This window comes from Oryx dammah, unplaced genomic scaffold (genome assembly GCF_014754425.2).
Source record: "Oryx dammah isolate SB20612 unplaced genomic scaffold, SCBI_Odam_1.1 HiC_scaffold_2, whole genome shotgun sequence".
Classification (NCBI taxonomy): Eukaryota; Metazoa; Chordata; class Mammalia; order Artiodactyla; family Bovidae; genus Oryx; species Oryx dammah.
This window is the reverse complement of record NW_024070186.1, coordinates 110,849,116-110,864,611: the sequence shown is the minus strand read 5'-3', so window position 1 is coordinate 110,864,611 and position 15,496 is coordinate 110,849,116. Positions and strand designations below refer to the sequence as shown.

At 38.4% G+C, this 15,496-nt stretch overlaps 1 long non-coding RNA gene and 1 pseudogene across 1 annotated transcript; one reads left to right on the top strand and one right to left on the bottom strand.

The window, feature by feature from the left end:
* Positions 1-1,668: 1,668 nt before the first annotated feature.
* LOC120852558 lies at positions 1,669-2,466 on the bottom strand. Its single transcript, XR_005718587.1, has 2 exons — positions 2,406-2,466; positions 1,669-1,824 (listed from the first exon to the last, which is right to left on the bottom strand). It is a non-coding gene; the product is annotated as an uncharacterized LOC120852558 (long non-coding RNA).
* Positions 2,467-6,195: 3,729 nt separating this feature from the next.
* Positions 6,196-6,874, top strand: LOC120882004 (annotated as a pseudogene).
* The last annotated feature ends 8,622 nt before the right edge of the window (positions 6,875-15,496 follow it).

Genomic DNA, 15,496 nt, shown 5'->3' with positions numbered 1-15,496 from the left:
AGGGTGTTTTCAAATGAGTCAGTTCTTCGCATCAGGTGGCCAAAGTATTGGAGTTTCAGCTTCAGCATCAGTCCTTCCAATGAATATTCAGGACTGATTTCCTTTAGGATGGACTGGTTGGATCTCCTTGCAAGGGACTCTCAAGAGTCTTCTCCAACACCACAGTTCAAAACCATCAATTCTTCAGCATTCAGCTTTCTTTACAGTCCAACTCTCACATCCATACATGACTACTAGAAAAACCATAGCTTTGACCAAAAGGAATTTGTTGGCAAAGTAATGTCTCTGCTTTTTAATATGCTGTCTAGTTTGGTCGTAACTTTTCTTCTAAGAAGCAAGCGTCTTTTAATTTCAGACATTTACATAAAGAGAACTCCCCAGACAGGTGTATCAAGTATCACCCAGTGAGAATGAAAAAGAAAAGACGGGATTTCTAAGTCCTCACATAGCTCAACAAGGTCCCAGATCCAATGATCCAGATGTAAGGAGCTACAGGCAACGAAAACCTAAGGGAAAAGGAACACTGCTTTCACATCAGTCACCTTTCAGGCCAAAAGGCACTGAAGGGAGGTATGCATTATTACTTCAGAAGGGCTTTCTGGGGTCCGCTTAGTTTATTCCATCTTTCCCATTCTCTAATATTAACTTTTACATCATCTCGCTGCTAGGACTACAGGATTCAGACATTTCTTTACATCCCAGGTCAACCTTGACTTTAACAAGAACATAAATTTCTTCTTGCCCCAGATTCCTGGTTTGGCTTCAGCCCATTCCATACAGGTCCCACCTCTCAAGACCTGAGACTAAATCAGAGGACTAGGTCTCCCACAGATCTGGGGGGAAAACCTGGGAAAAACTCTCAAAGCTTCATGACTGGTTGTAGGAGCAGCTGCCACCCCAAGCTGATCACCATGCAGAAAAAATTGGCCCTTTCACATTGCCAGCCTTCAGGACAGGGCTTCCCCCTGCTCTGTTCCTCCACTGAACCAACTCCTTTGCAAATGTGGGTAGAAAAACAGTAGCAGGGAGAAACCAAGGCTCTTCAGACTCTCTTCAAACCTCTCTGATGGTGGTGAGTCTGGACTCTACTATCACTACCTAAGATTCTGAGATTAATAGTGGCGCCAGGGAGCCAGAGGGATGGAGCCAAAACTGGTGCCTTGGTTTTGAATATATAGTGCCCCTAATTAATCCCATCTGGCTTCATATAATTATCTAAGCAGAAGTGCCTTTGGCATTATTTGAATCACAGATTGAGCTCTAACTTCTGCTGGTAGCTATAGAGCCCCTTCTTCAAAGCCTGCAGCAATGCAAGTGGAAGGAATAATTTGCTTCTTATAGACATATGCCCTGGACAGGGACATCTTCTGGATGAAATACTACCAGAAACATAGTCAATAAGCACTGAAAAAATCCTTTCTGTAAATAATGCCAAATACAATTTTTAAAAACCTTATAAATCATGGAACTTTAAAAAATAACAACACATCACAGTTTACAAAATATTTTCACCAATTTTCCCATTTGAAAGGAAAACAGGAAGTGTCACAATTTCCAATTTAAAATAACAGAAGAAAGAATTAACTTTAACTGGGAAGAAGAAAGAATTCAAATACTCTGTCTTATCAGTAAATCACAGGAGAATAAATAAGAAAACAAACAACTAACTTAAGACCAAATTCCAACATCAGTTTTATACGTATCCCTGTCATATGACGATGTATATGTCTCAACATGCTTGGTGGCAAGATTCATCTGGGTTCAGGTATTTCTGTTATTCTTGTGATACAGGCTTTTCAGAAACTTACAATGCTAGGCAGTTTACTCAAGGGAAGAAAATTATTTGGTTTAAGCTATAGTTATTTTTTATATTTTTTAAGAGCTGCTGTTATGATCACACCTGTCCTTTATAATCTTTACATTTCAATCTGTGAAAAAAGAAAAGCAGGATTTTCACTCTATTTATATGCACATCAGAGAAGTGCAACAAAACATTTCAGTGAAACACTATGGCAGACAATCTGCTCCATTGCAGCAATGTGTTTGATGTGGGCTCTGGACACAAAGCAAGCCCTCATAGTTGGGAAACAACAACTGATGTTTTGTCAGAGCCTGCCAGCAGCTGATGACCCTGACCTCCCTAATTCTGAGTGCCTGTCTCTTAGTGGTGGTTCCTTGTGTATGTAAGTGCCCCGCCAGAGTTATCTGGGTGGGTGGTATATGGAATAGATGGAATTTATGGCCAGTTTTGCTCACAGACGGGCAACTACTTCAAATGCTATTGCTTGATGTTTGATTGTGGAAAGGGACCTGGTTAATTCTCCCCAGAATCAAATCAAACACTAATACTCTGAGGCTATGGTTACTATCAGCATAATTCCTTCATGAGCAAGGGGAAGACTTACCAACACACAACAAATCCTTCAGACCCAAAACGAAAAAGGAATCACTTTTTGCCACCAAAAACAAAAAGAGGAAAGAAGAATGTTACATGCCATCCTGTGTAAATCAATAGGCTGCTTCTCTTTCCTCCCAAGAGTTCTATTATCTCTCTAAATTTCTAACGTATATCAAATCACTGCATATTTCTCAAAACTTTGAATGTCAATAAAAATTTCAAAACAAAAACTATTTTTTTTTTATTTTATTTTATTTTTTTATTTTTTTATTTTTATTTTTTTTTTTTACTTTACAATTCTGTATTGGTAAAAAAACATTTTTATTTTTACTTATTTTACTTTACAATACTGTTCACTTACAATACAAAGCCATTATACCTTCAATTTAGAAACTGTAAATACCCTTGGTCTTCCAATACCATAAAGTATTGACATTATTTTCACTTAGTATGAATGAAGGCTATGAGAACTAGCTTTAACTGGGACGAACAAGGAATTAAGACATCAACTCATTAAGGAAGAACAGAAGACTAAAAGTAAAGGGATAGGAAAAAATATAATCCATGCAAATGGAAATGAAAAGACAGCTGGTTTAGCAGTATTTATATCAGAAAAAATAATTCTGTACAAAAGACAAACATGAGAATTATATAATGATTAAGGGGTCAATACAAGAAAAGAATATAGCATTTATAAATATATATAGATTTAATACGCTCTTGTTGCTGTTTAGTCACTAAGTCGTGTCCAACTCTTTGCTACCCCATGGACTGTAGCACATGTACCTCATGTCCTCTGTCCTCAACTATCTTCCAGAGTTTGCTCACATTCATGTCCATTGAGTCAGTGATGCTATCTAATCAACTCATCCTCTGGCAACCCCTTCTCCTTCTGCCTTCAATTTTTCCCAGCATTAAGGTTCTTTCCAATGAGTTGGCTTTTGACATCAGGTGGTAAAAGTGTTGGAGCTTCAGCATCAATCCTTCTGATGAATATTCAAGGTTGATTTTCTTTAGGATTGACTGGTTTTATATCCTTGTAGTCCAAGGAAATCTTCAGTCCAAATCAAGAGCCTTCTCCAGCACCACATTCAAAAGTATAATTCTCAGACCCTCAGTCTTCTTTATGGTTCAACTCTCACATCTGTACACGACTACTGGAAAAACCATAGCTTTGACTATATGGACCTTTGTCAGCAAATTGATGTCTCAGCAAAGTGATATCACTGTCTAGGTTTGTCATAGCTTTCCTGCCAAGGAGCAAGGGTCTTTTAATTTCATGGCTACAGTCACTGTCCTTAGTAATTTTGGAGCCAAGGAAAATAAAATCTATCACTTCTTCCACTCTTTCCCATTCTGTTTGCCATGGAGAGATAGGATCAGATGCCATGATCTTAGTGTTTTTAATGTTGAGTTTTTAAGCCAGCTTTTTCACTCTCCTCTTTTACCCTCATCAAGAAGATCCTTAGTCCTTCTTCACTTTCCACCATTAGAGTGGTATCATCTGCATATCTGAGGTTATTGATATTTCTTCTGGCAATCTTGATTCCAGCTTGTGATTCACCGAGCCCAGTATTTCACATGACATACTCTGAACATAAGGTAAATAAGCAGGGTGACAATAGACAGCCTTGATGTACTCCTTTTCCTATTTGGAACCAGTCTCTTGTTCCAGTTCTAACTGTTGCTTCCTGACCTGCATATAGGTTTCTCAAGAGGCAGGTCAGGTGGTCTGGTATTCCCATCTCTTTCAGAATTTTCCATAGTTTGCTGTGATCCACACAGTCAAAGGCTTTAGCGTAGTCAATGAAGTAGATGTTTTTCTGGAACTCCTTTGTTTTCTCCATGATCCAAAAAATGTTGGTATTTGATCTCTGGTTCCTCTGCCTTTCCTAAACCCAGTTTGCGTATCTAGAAGTTCTCAGTTCATGTACTGCTGAAGCCTAACTTGAAGGATTCTGAACATAACCTTGGCTAGCATGTGAAATGAGTGCAACTGTACAGCAGTTTGAACATTCTATGGCATTGTCCTTCTTTGAGATTGGAATGAAAACTGACCTTTGTCAGTCCTGTGGCCATTGCTGAGTTTTCCAAATTTGCTGGCATATTGAGGGCAGCACTTTAACAGCATCATCTTTTAGGATTTGAAATAGCTCAGCTGGAATTTCATCACTTCCACTAGCTTTGTTCACAGTGATGCTTCCTAAGGCCCACTTGATTTCACACTCCAGGATGTCTGGCTCTAGGTGAGTGACCACACCATCATGGTTATCCAGGTCATTAAGACCCTTTTTGTATAGTTCTTCTGTGTATTCTTGCCACCTCTTCCTAATCTCTTCTGCTTCTGTTAGGTCCTTACTCTTTCTGTCTTTTATGGTGCCCATCCTTACATGAAAATTTCCCTTGATATCTCCAATTTTCTTAAAGAGATCTCTAGTCTTTCTCATTTTGTTGTTTTCCTCTATTTCTTTGCATTGTTCATTTAAGAAGGCCTTCTCATCTCTCCTTGCTTTTCTCTGGAACTCTGCATTCAGTTGGGTGTATCTTTCCCTTCTTCCCACATATTTTGCTTCTCTTTATTTTTTCAGCTGTTTGTAAAACCTCCTCAGACAATCACTTTGCCTTCTTGCATTTCTTTTTCTTTAGGATAGTTTTGGTCACTGTCTCCCATACAATATTACAAATTTCCGTCCATAGTTCTTTAGGTACTCTGTCTACCAGGTCTAATCCCTTTAATAATCAGAGCATCTAAATATGTAAAGCAAATGTTACCAGACATAAAGGAAGAAATTGATAGTAATATAATAATAGTAGGATACTTGAATATACCACTTAGATCAATGGACAGGCCATCTAAACAGAACATTAATAAGGAAGTAGTGGCCTTAAATTCCACATTACACCACGTAGACTTAATAGATACCTGAAGCTTCCCAAGCGTTGCTAGTGGTCAAGAACCTGCCTGCCAGTGCAGGAGACATAAGAGATGTGGGTTTGATCCTTGGGTTGGGAAGATCCTCAGGAGGAAAGCATGGCAACCCACTCCAGTATTCTTGCCTGGAGAATCCCATGGACAGAGGAGCCTGGAGGGCTAAAATCCATAGGGTCACAGTCAGACATGACTAAAGTAACTGAGCATGCATGTAGAACATGCCATCAAACAAACAAAAACCCAGAATACACACTTTTTTCAAGTGTCCAGGATAGATAACATGGTGAACACAAAACAAGTTTCAGTAAGTTTAAAAAATTGAAATTATATTAAATATCACTTCCAACCACAACAGTATGAAACTAGAAATCAATTACAGGAAGAAAAATGGAAGAAAAAAAACACAAACATGTAGAGATTAAACAAGATGTTACTAATAAAATGAATCAACAAAGAAATGAAAGAGGAAATCAAAAAATACCTTGAGATGAATGAAAACAGAAGTTAAACTTTTCAAAATCTATAGGATATAGCAAAAGCAGTTCTAAGAAGAAAGTTAATAGCAATATAGGCCTGCCACAAGAAATAAGAAAAATCTAAAATAAACAACCTAACTTTCCATCTGACAGATTTAGAAAAGGCCCAAACTTAACAGAAGGAAGGAAACAATATAGTCCAGAGCAGAAATAAATAAAATAAAGCTCCCCAAAAACACACAATAAAAAAGATCAATGAAACTAAGAATTGGTTTTATGAAAATGATAAACAACGTTGATAAGCTTTCAGCCAGACTTACTAAGAAAAAAAAAAGAGCCTAAATAAACAAAATTAGAGATGAAAAAAATGAAGTAAAAGAAAAAACCACATGGTTCATAAAGTGGCCTGTCCACCGTGGTATAGTTTAAGAGTGTTACCTAATAGAAAGGTTTATGGACAAAATATTGTCTCAGTACTTAAAGTACAACTTGAAGGTCATTACTTTCTTCTGATTAAATCTCCACTTCATGCTCCTGAAAATAAAATATACTACTGAAACACTGTTTGAGTCCTTCCTGGCTCATATAGAGCCATGCAGTCTATGCTTGCACTAACATCCTGAGCATCAAAACAAGTAGGAAAACTGACAGTGGCCGGTATTAAGACGGAGTCACTCCTGTCCTTTCTATGGCTACAGGACATGTGACTGGCAGCTGAAGGAAGCACATTCCAGTGACAAGGTAAGCTGTACTGTATTCCATTCAGCAATTGCTAAGAGGCCAAGAAGTAGGAATTCCTCTAGGGCAATCCCTGGAAACAGCTATGGAAGTAAAGGAGTATAGTTATATTTGCCCAGATTTAGTAAAAGAATTTAACAAGTATGACACAGAGAGGCCAAAGTATACTGGAATCAAGGTAATCTCAAAGAAAGAATTTTCCATTGATGTTGGTTATGACAGATACTTGGAACCTGAAATCTTTTTTTCAACCAGAATTTGCTAATCTGGACTTTACCTACCTAAGAAGTAGTAGATGAGGTAATTCAGCATTATCTTATTGATGTCTGAGTTCTCTTAAGTGAGTAAGAATACTGACCTCACTCAACTGGATGTGCAGAGATTTTGAGTGTCACTTTTATATTCTGAAGGAAAAAAATGACCAAGTAAATGATACATTTCAAAAAGGAGCCTCATACATAACAATGTGAATGAATTTAATGCCACTGATTAGAACACTTAAAATGGCTAAAATGTAAATTTCTTGCTATATGTTACCACAATAAAAGAAATATATTTTTTTTAATTCAAGTGGCCTCATGACACTTGCCATTATTTATTCACAGGACAAGGAATTCCAATAATTAGGAAATGCTACCAACCACCCTTAAATAAAATTGGTTTTTGCTGCTAGTGTTTTTATAGCTGAGAAGCTAGTACAGTTGACTCTTGAATAACAAGGGTTTGAACTGTGCAGGTCCACTTATATATGGATTTTTTTCAACAGCAAATACTACAGTTCTACATATTTTGTAGTTGATTGAATTTGTAGATGTGCAATCACATATATGGAGGAACCACATATACAAAAGAACCGCGGAGGGCTCACTATAACTTATGTATTTGACTGAGTAGAGGTCCACACCCCTACCCCCACATTGTCCAAAAGCCAACTGTGTATTTAATTAAGTCTAATTCCTTGGACTCCTTCTTGCTAAAAAGAAAAAAATTAATAAAGACAGCCTGTTGGATCTTTTTTTAAAGCAATGCTCTAACATTCAGGTATTACCACACCAGTTTCAGCCTATGTTTACTGAAATTTTTTTCTGGTTCATGTCTTAAGCAGATGCCACTGACCCAACCTATGAGAGGCAGACACATAGTGTTTGCTGCAGGTACAAACAGTACTCTGCTCAGACAAATATTCTAAGCTCTCTCCTATGGCAGAAATGAAGCAGACTGGCAAAGCCAATTAAATCTCTATTAGCTGATTTGAGGTGATTCGAATGGATTTGTTCCCTCTTTGCTCTTTTTTTTCTTTTCTCTTCCTCTCTTTTCCTTTTTTTGTCTTTTGTTTGTTTTTTGTTTTCTGTTGGGCTTTGTGTCTGGCTTCAAAATGTTTTCAAAGTTTTTCCATCTGTAGCATGTGTCTGCTAGCAAGGTTATGCTCAAAATCCTTCAAGCCAGGCTTCAGCAGTATATGAACCAAGAACTTCCAGATGTACAAACTGGGTTTAGAAAACTCAGAGAAACCAGAGATCAAATTGCCAACACTGACTGGATCATGCAGTAAGCAAAGGAGTTGCAGAAAAACGTTCTGCTTCATTTACTATGCTAAATCCTTTGACTGTGTGAATCACAACAAACTGAAAAATTCTTAAAGAGATGGGAATACCAGACAATCTTACTAGTCTCCTGAGAAACTTATATGTGAGCCAAGAATCAACACGTAGAACTGGACATGGAACAACTGACTGGTTAGAAATTGGGAAAGGAGTACAAGGCTGTATTGTTACCCTGGTTATTTAACTTATATTCAGGGTGCATCATGTGAAATGCTGAGCTAAATGAATCACAAGCTGGAATCAAGATTGCCAGGAGAAATATCAATAACCTCACATAAGAAGATGACAACATCCGAATGGCAGAAAGCGAGGAGGTACTAAAGAGCCTCTTGATTAGGGTGAAAGAGGAGAGTGAAAAAGCTGGCTTGAAATTCAGCATTCAAAAAACTAAGGTCATGGCATCCTGTCCCATGATTTCATGGTAAATAGATGGGAAAAAATGGAAACCGTGACAGACTTTATTTTTTTAGACTCCAAAATCGCTGCACATGGTACCTGCAGCCATGAAATTAAGACACTTGGGTTTTCCTGATGGCTCAGACAGTAAAGCGTCTGCTTGCCATGCAAGAGACCCAGGTTCTATACCTGGATCAGGAAGATCTTCTGGAGAAGGGAACAGCAAGCCACTCCAGTGTTCTTGCCTGAAGAATTCCAGGGACAGAGGAGCCTGACAGGCTACATTCCATAGAGTAGCAAAGAGTCAGACACAACTGAGCAACTAACACTGCTCCTTGGAAGGATAGCTATGACAGTCCTAGACAGCATATTAAAAAGCAGAGACATCACTTTGCCGACAAAGGTCCATATAGTCAAAGCTATCATTTTTTCAGTAGTCATGTGCAGATTATGAGTTAGACCATAAAGAAGGCTGAGTGCAAAGAACTGATGCTTTCAAGTTGTGGTGCTAGAGAAGACTTGAGAGTCACTTGGACAGCAAGAAGCTCAAACCAGTCAATTCTAAAGGAAATCAATCCTAAATATTCATTGGAAGGACTGATGCTGGAGCTGAAGTTCCAATACTTTGCTCACCTGATGAGAAGAGCCACCTCATTGGAAAAGACTCTGATATTGGAAAAGATTGAAGGCAAATGGAGAAGGGTGTGTCAGAGGATGAGATGGTTAGATAGCATCACCAACTTAATGGACATGAATTTGAGCAAACTCCAGGAGAGAAAGGAGGACAGAGGAGCCTGGCATGCTGCAGTCCATGGGGACTCAAAGAATTGGACACAACTTAACGACTGAAGAACAACAGTGTATATCAGCACTTCATCCCTTTTCTTGACCTTAGTTGTTTCACGTAGCTATAACAAAATGTCATAGACAAGGTGACTTAAAGAGCATTTGTTTCTCATATTTATGAAGCCTGTGAAGTCCAAGAATAGGGTGTTGGCAGATTTGAAGATCTGGTCTTTAGTGAGGGCCTTCTCGCTGACTTGCAGACTTTTTACTCAGTTCAGTTCAGTCGCTCAGTCGTGTCCTACTCTTTGCGACCCCATGAATCGCAGCACGCCAGGCCTCCCTGTCCATCACCAACTCTTGGAGTTCACTCAGATTCACGTTCATCGAGTCAGTGATGCCATCCAGCCATCTCATCCTCTGTCGTCCCCTTCTCCTCCTGCCCCCAATCCCTCCCAGCATCAAAGTCTTTTCCAATGAGTCAACTCTTCGCATGAGGTGGCCAAAGTACTGGAGTTTCAGCTTCAGCATCATTCCTTCCAAAGAAATCCCAGGGCTGATCTCCTTCAGAATGGACTGGTTGGATCTCCTTGCAGTCCAAGGGACTCTCAAGAGTCTTCTCCAACACCACAGTTCAAAAGCATCAATTCTTCAGTGCTCAGCCTTCTTCACAGTCCAACTCTCACATCCATACATGACCACAGGAAAAACCATAGCCTTGACTAGATGGACCTTAGTCGGCAAAGTAATATCTCTGCTTTTGAATATGCTGTCTAGGTTGGTCATAACTTTTCTTCCAAGGAGTAAGTATCTTTTAATTTCATGGCTGCAGTCACCATCTGCAGTGATTTGGGAGCCCCCCAAAATAAAGTCTGACACTGTTTCCTCTGTTTCCCCATCTATTTCCCATGAAGTGATGGGACTGGATGCCATGATCTTCGTTTTCTGAATGTTGAGCTTTAAGCCAACAGTTTCACTCTCTTCTGTCACTTTCATCAAGGGGCTTTTTAGTTCCTCTTCATTTTCTGCCGTAAGGGTGGTGTCATCTGCATATCTGAGGTTATTGATATTTCTCCCAACAATCTTGATTCCAGCTTGTGTTTCTTCCAATCCAGCATTTCCCATGATGTACTCTGCACAGAAGTTAAATAAGCAGGGTGACAATATACAGCCTTGATGTACTCTTTTTCCTATTTGGAACCAGTCTGTTGTTCCATGTCCAGTTCTAACTGTTGCTTCCTGACCTGCATACAGATTTCTCAAGAGGCAGGTCAGGTGGTCTGGTATGAAAAGGCAAAATGATAGGATACTGAAAGAGGAACTCCCCAGGTCAGTAGGTGCCCAATATGCTACTGGAGGTCAGAGGAAAAATAACTCTAGAAAGAATGAAGGGATGGAGCCAAAGCAAAACCAATACCCAGCTGTGGATGTAACTGGTGATAGAAGAAAGGTCCGATGCTGTAAAGAGCAATATTGCATAGGAACCTGGAATGTCAGGTCCATGAATCAAGGCAAATTGGAGTGGTCAAACAAGAGATGGCAAGAGTGAATATCAACATTCTAGGAATCAGTGAACTAAAATGGACTGGAGTGGGTGAATTTAACTCAGATGACCATTTTATCTACTACTGCAGGCAGGAATCCCTCAGAAGAAATGGAGTAGCCATCATGGTCAACAAAAGAGTCGGAAATGCAGTACTTGGATGCAATCTCAAAAGCAACAGAATGATCTCTGTTCATCTCCAAGGCAAACCATTCAATATCATGGTAATCCAAGTCTATGCCCCAACCAGTAATGCTGAAGAAACTGAAGTTGAATGGTTCTATGAAGACCTACAAGACCTTTTAGAACTAACACTCAAAAAAAAAAAAAAAAAAGAAGACTTTTCATTGGATCTTCATAATGCAGAGAGAAGACCATCTAGTGTCTTTTCCTGTTCTTATAAGGATACCAATCCTATTATGGGGGCTCTACTCTCATGAGTTCATTTAAACCTAATTACCTCTCAAATTCTCCACCTCTTCGTATTATCACATTGTGGGTAATGGCTTCAGTGGTGGATCAGCGGAGACAGAAATATTCATTCCATAGCATGACCCAATAATATTCCATTGTATACATAATACCACATTTCTTCAATCCACTCATTAGTTGATAGACATGTGGGTTATTTCCACTTTTTGACTACTGCGAATAATGCTATTATGAACTTTTGTAGACAAATTTTATGTGGCCACATTTTTCAGTTCTCTTGGGTATATACCCAGGAGTGGAATTGCTAGTTCATATAGGGACTCCATGTTTAACCATTCAAGGAACTGCCAGTCTGATTTCCCAATGGCTGCACCATTTTACAATCTCATAAGCACCAATACTATTGTCTGTCTTTTTTTATTACAACCATCCATCCTAGTGGTACTCACTTTGTGACCCCATGGACTATAGCCCACCAGGCTCCTCTGTCCATGGAATTTCCCAGGAAAGAACACTGAAGTAGGAAGCCATTTCCTCCTCCAGGGGGAACCCCATGGATCAAACCTGAATCTCCTATGTCTCCTGCACTGCAGGTGGATTCTTTACTTGCTGAGCCACTGGGGAAACCCTCCATCCTAGTGGTATCTTGTGATTTTTGATTTGCATTTCTAGTGTCTAATGATGTTGAGCACCTTTCCTTGTGCTTATATCTTCTTTGGGGAAATGTCTATTGAACTCTGCCCATTTTTTTTTTTTTTTTTTAAATATAATTTTATTATTTATTTGGCTGCTCTGGGTCTTAATTGTAGCATGTGGGATCTAGCTCCCTGACCAGGGATCGAACCTGGGCCCCCTGCACTGGGAGCTCAGAGTCTTAGCCACTGGACCACCAGGGAAGTCCCTCTGCCCATTTTTAATTGGATTCTTTGCCTCTTTTTTATTGAGTATAAGAGCTCTTTATATTTTAGATATAAGACCCTTATCAGATATATGATTTGCAAATATTTTTTTCCTTTTTGGATTATCTTCTTGGTAGTGTCCTTTAAAGCACAATTTTTTTAAATTTTGACAATAAATTGCTTTTTAAAAAAGCTTTTGGATGTCTGGATCCAGAGTAATATTTTCTTAACACATTATGAAAACTTTCATAGAGTTTTATAGCAGGTAGGAAGGTAATTTAGGAGTACAGTACAAGAAGAACAAGAGAGGTTAACTGATAATTAAAAGGGAAAATATTTGATGAGTAGAAAATTGAATTTTCACATAGTTAATATATAAGATTAGAGCCTCTGTAATATATTTTACTTCTTTTCATATATGTAAATGCACATAAAGCAGACTGAAAGGAGTTATTGTATAAACACAAGTCAGAGAGGAAAAAAATCCATGCTTGCCTCTAACCCTGTCTATGTGGAACTAAAGGAAAAACAGAGTTGGTTACTCAGGTTAAAAGCTGGGGATCTATAAATGACAAATAGCTATATTAAAGAAATTATTAACTTTATATACTGAACCACTGCTAATGATATTTTAATTAATAAAATTGCTTTTGAAATAAAACTTTCTGGTTAATTTTTCCACTCCCTTTTGACTCTCTGGTAGTGAAAAAAATATTAAATTCAAAACACATCTGAAACTTTTATAACAGTTTATGCAGAGCTTACAAAGTTCACAGTATATAAATTCTCCTTATCTCAAGAAAGGAAATGGGCAGAAACAACCATGAACCACTCTTGTAGTCATTTCTGCTAAAATACTTCTCCAGTGTACTTTTAGCTATTCATTTCCTTCTTGTTTGTTGTAACAGACATACAACATTATGTTAGTTTCAGATATACAATGTAATAATTCAATATTTGTATCTATTTCTAAATGATCATCACAATATCTAATTAATGTCTATTACCACACACAATTACAAAAAATTTTTTTCTTGTGATGAGAATGTAAGATCTACCCTCGTAGCAATGTTCAAATATACAATATAGTATTATTAACTATAGTCACCATGTTGGACATTACTTTGATGGGACTTCTTCTGGAATTTTGTAACTTTTGACCACTTTCATTCATTTTGCACACCTTCTACCTCCTGCCTCTGCTACCCACCAGTAAATTCTCTGTATCTATGAGTTCAGTTTTGAATTATTTTTTAGATTCCACATATAAGTGAAATTATATGCTGTTTTTCTCTGACTTATTTCACTTACCATAATGTCCTCAAGTTCCATTAGTGTTATCATAAATGGCAATATTTCATTCATATTTATGGCTGAAAGTGAAACAGTGAAAGTGAAAGTTGCTCAGTGGTGTCCGACTCTTTGTGATGCCATGGACTATACATATACTATTCTGTCCATGGAATTCTCCAGGTCAGAATACTGGAGTGGGTAGCCTTTCCCTTCTCCAGGGGATCTTCCCAAACCAGGGATTGAACCCAGATCTCCCACATTGCAGGCAGATTCTTTACCAGCTGAGCTACAAGGAAAGCCCAAGAATACTGGAGTGGATAGCCTATCCCTTCTCCAGCAGATCTTCCTGACCCAGGAATTGAACCTGGGTCTCCTGCATTGCAGGCAGATTTATGGCTGAACAATATATAAATCACATTTTATTTACCCATTCATCCATTGATTGATACAAGTTGTTTCCATATCTTGGCTATTATAAATAATTCTACAATGAACATGAGGGTACACTTATATCTTTTCAAGTTAGTGTTTTCATTTCCTTCAGATAAATACTAGAAGTGGAATTCTTGGATCATATTGTGGTTCCATGTTTTAACTTTTGAGCAATCTCCATATCATTTTCCATATTGGCTGCACCAATTTGCATTCCTGCCAACAGTGCATAAGGATTCCCTTTTATTCACATTCGCATCAATACTTGTTATTTGTTGTCTTCTTACTAATAGCCATTCTGAGTGGATGGAGTAATGACCTCTCCAGTTTTCAGAACATCCAGTAGTGGAGTATGGTGCTTTGGAAGCAAAAAGGACAAAAGATTTCTCATCAGTTACCTGAGATTCAGGATCATGGAGGATCTGCAGTCAAGAGTCGGGGGTGGAGAAGGTTGGCCAAGACCTAGGCATGCAGCTACATAATATCCTAAGCCAGGAGACACCATTCCACGCCCTACCTGGTGCCTGGTGCTTCCTGCGTAAAAGTTCTTGTGTGTATATCTTAAATCCCCAACTGTGCTGTGATCTCCTTGAAGACCTTATCATATTTGAGGTTTCTCTCCTTTTAGTACAATGTTGGACACAAAGTATACACTTAGTAACTGAGAAACAGATTACCAATTTGCAATGTCATCTACCAGCCTCCTCATTCTTTTCAGAACTGTAAACAAACACAAATACATCTCAACTCTGCACACCAATGATGATGATGGAGTTTTTGTTCTAAAGTGGAAGAGTGACATGCCACCGTAGGGATTTTTTATTGCTGCATAAATTGCTTAGATGGTAAAGAATCTGCCTACAATGCAGAAGACCCAGGTTTGATCCCTGGATCAGGAAGATCCCCTGGAGAAGGAAATGGCAACCCACTCCAGTATTCTTGCCTGAAGAATTTCATGGACATAGAAATCTGGCAGGCTACAGTCCATGGGGTCCCAAAGAGTCACACAAGACTGAGTGCCTTTGACACACAGACTACTGACAACATAAACTATGGTTGATCTGATGGAGTCAGGAGACAGGGTGTGATGGTGAGACCCAATGAAAACATCAAAACTCACTCACTAAAGGGCCCTCATTCTTTTCAGAGGCAGCTAGAGGATGTGTGAGATGTGACTTTAAGTTCACTAGAGCTGAGGCTTAGCATGAGGCTTCACAGGGACCCCTTAATGTTTAGATTCACTTAATGTTACAGCCTTTTTCTTGGGAAAAAATAAAAATAACAAAAATTTTTAAGTATTAATGTTTTCATGCAAGTACCACCAAAACCTACATAAAACTTCCTCAAAATTAAATTTTATATTATTGTAACATTGGAGCAATAAAAAGGATACTTTCAGAATTATCATGAAAAAGATTTGTCCATAAACTGTGACATCTTGGTGTTTAATACTATCATTAAAGAGCAGAGAGGTTTTGCACAACAAAGGAAATCATTAACAAAATGAAAAGGCAACTTACCAAATGAGAGAAAATATTTCAAAATCAAATGTCTGATAAAGGAATACTAT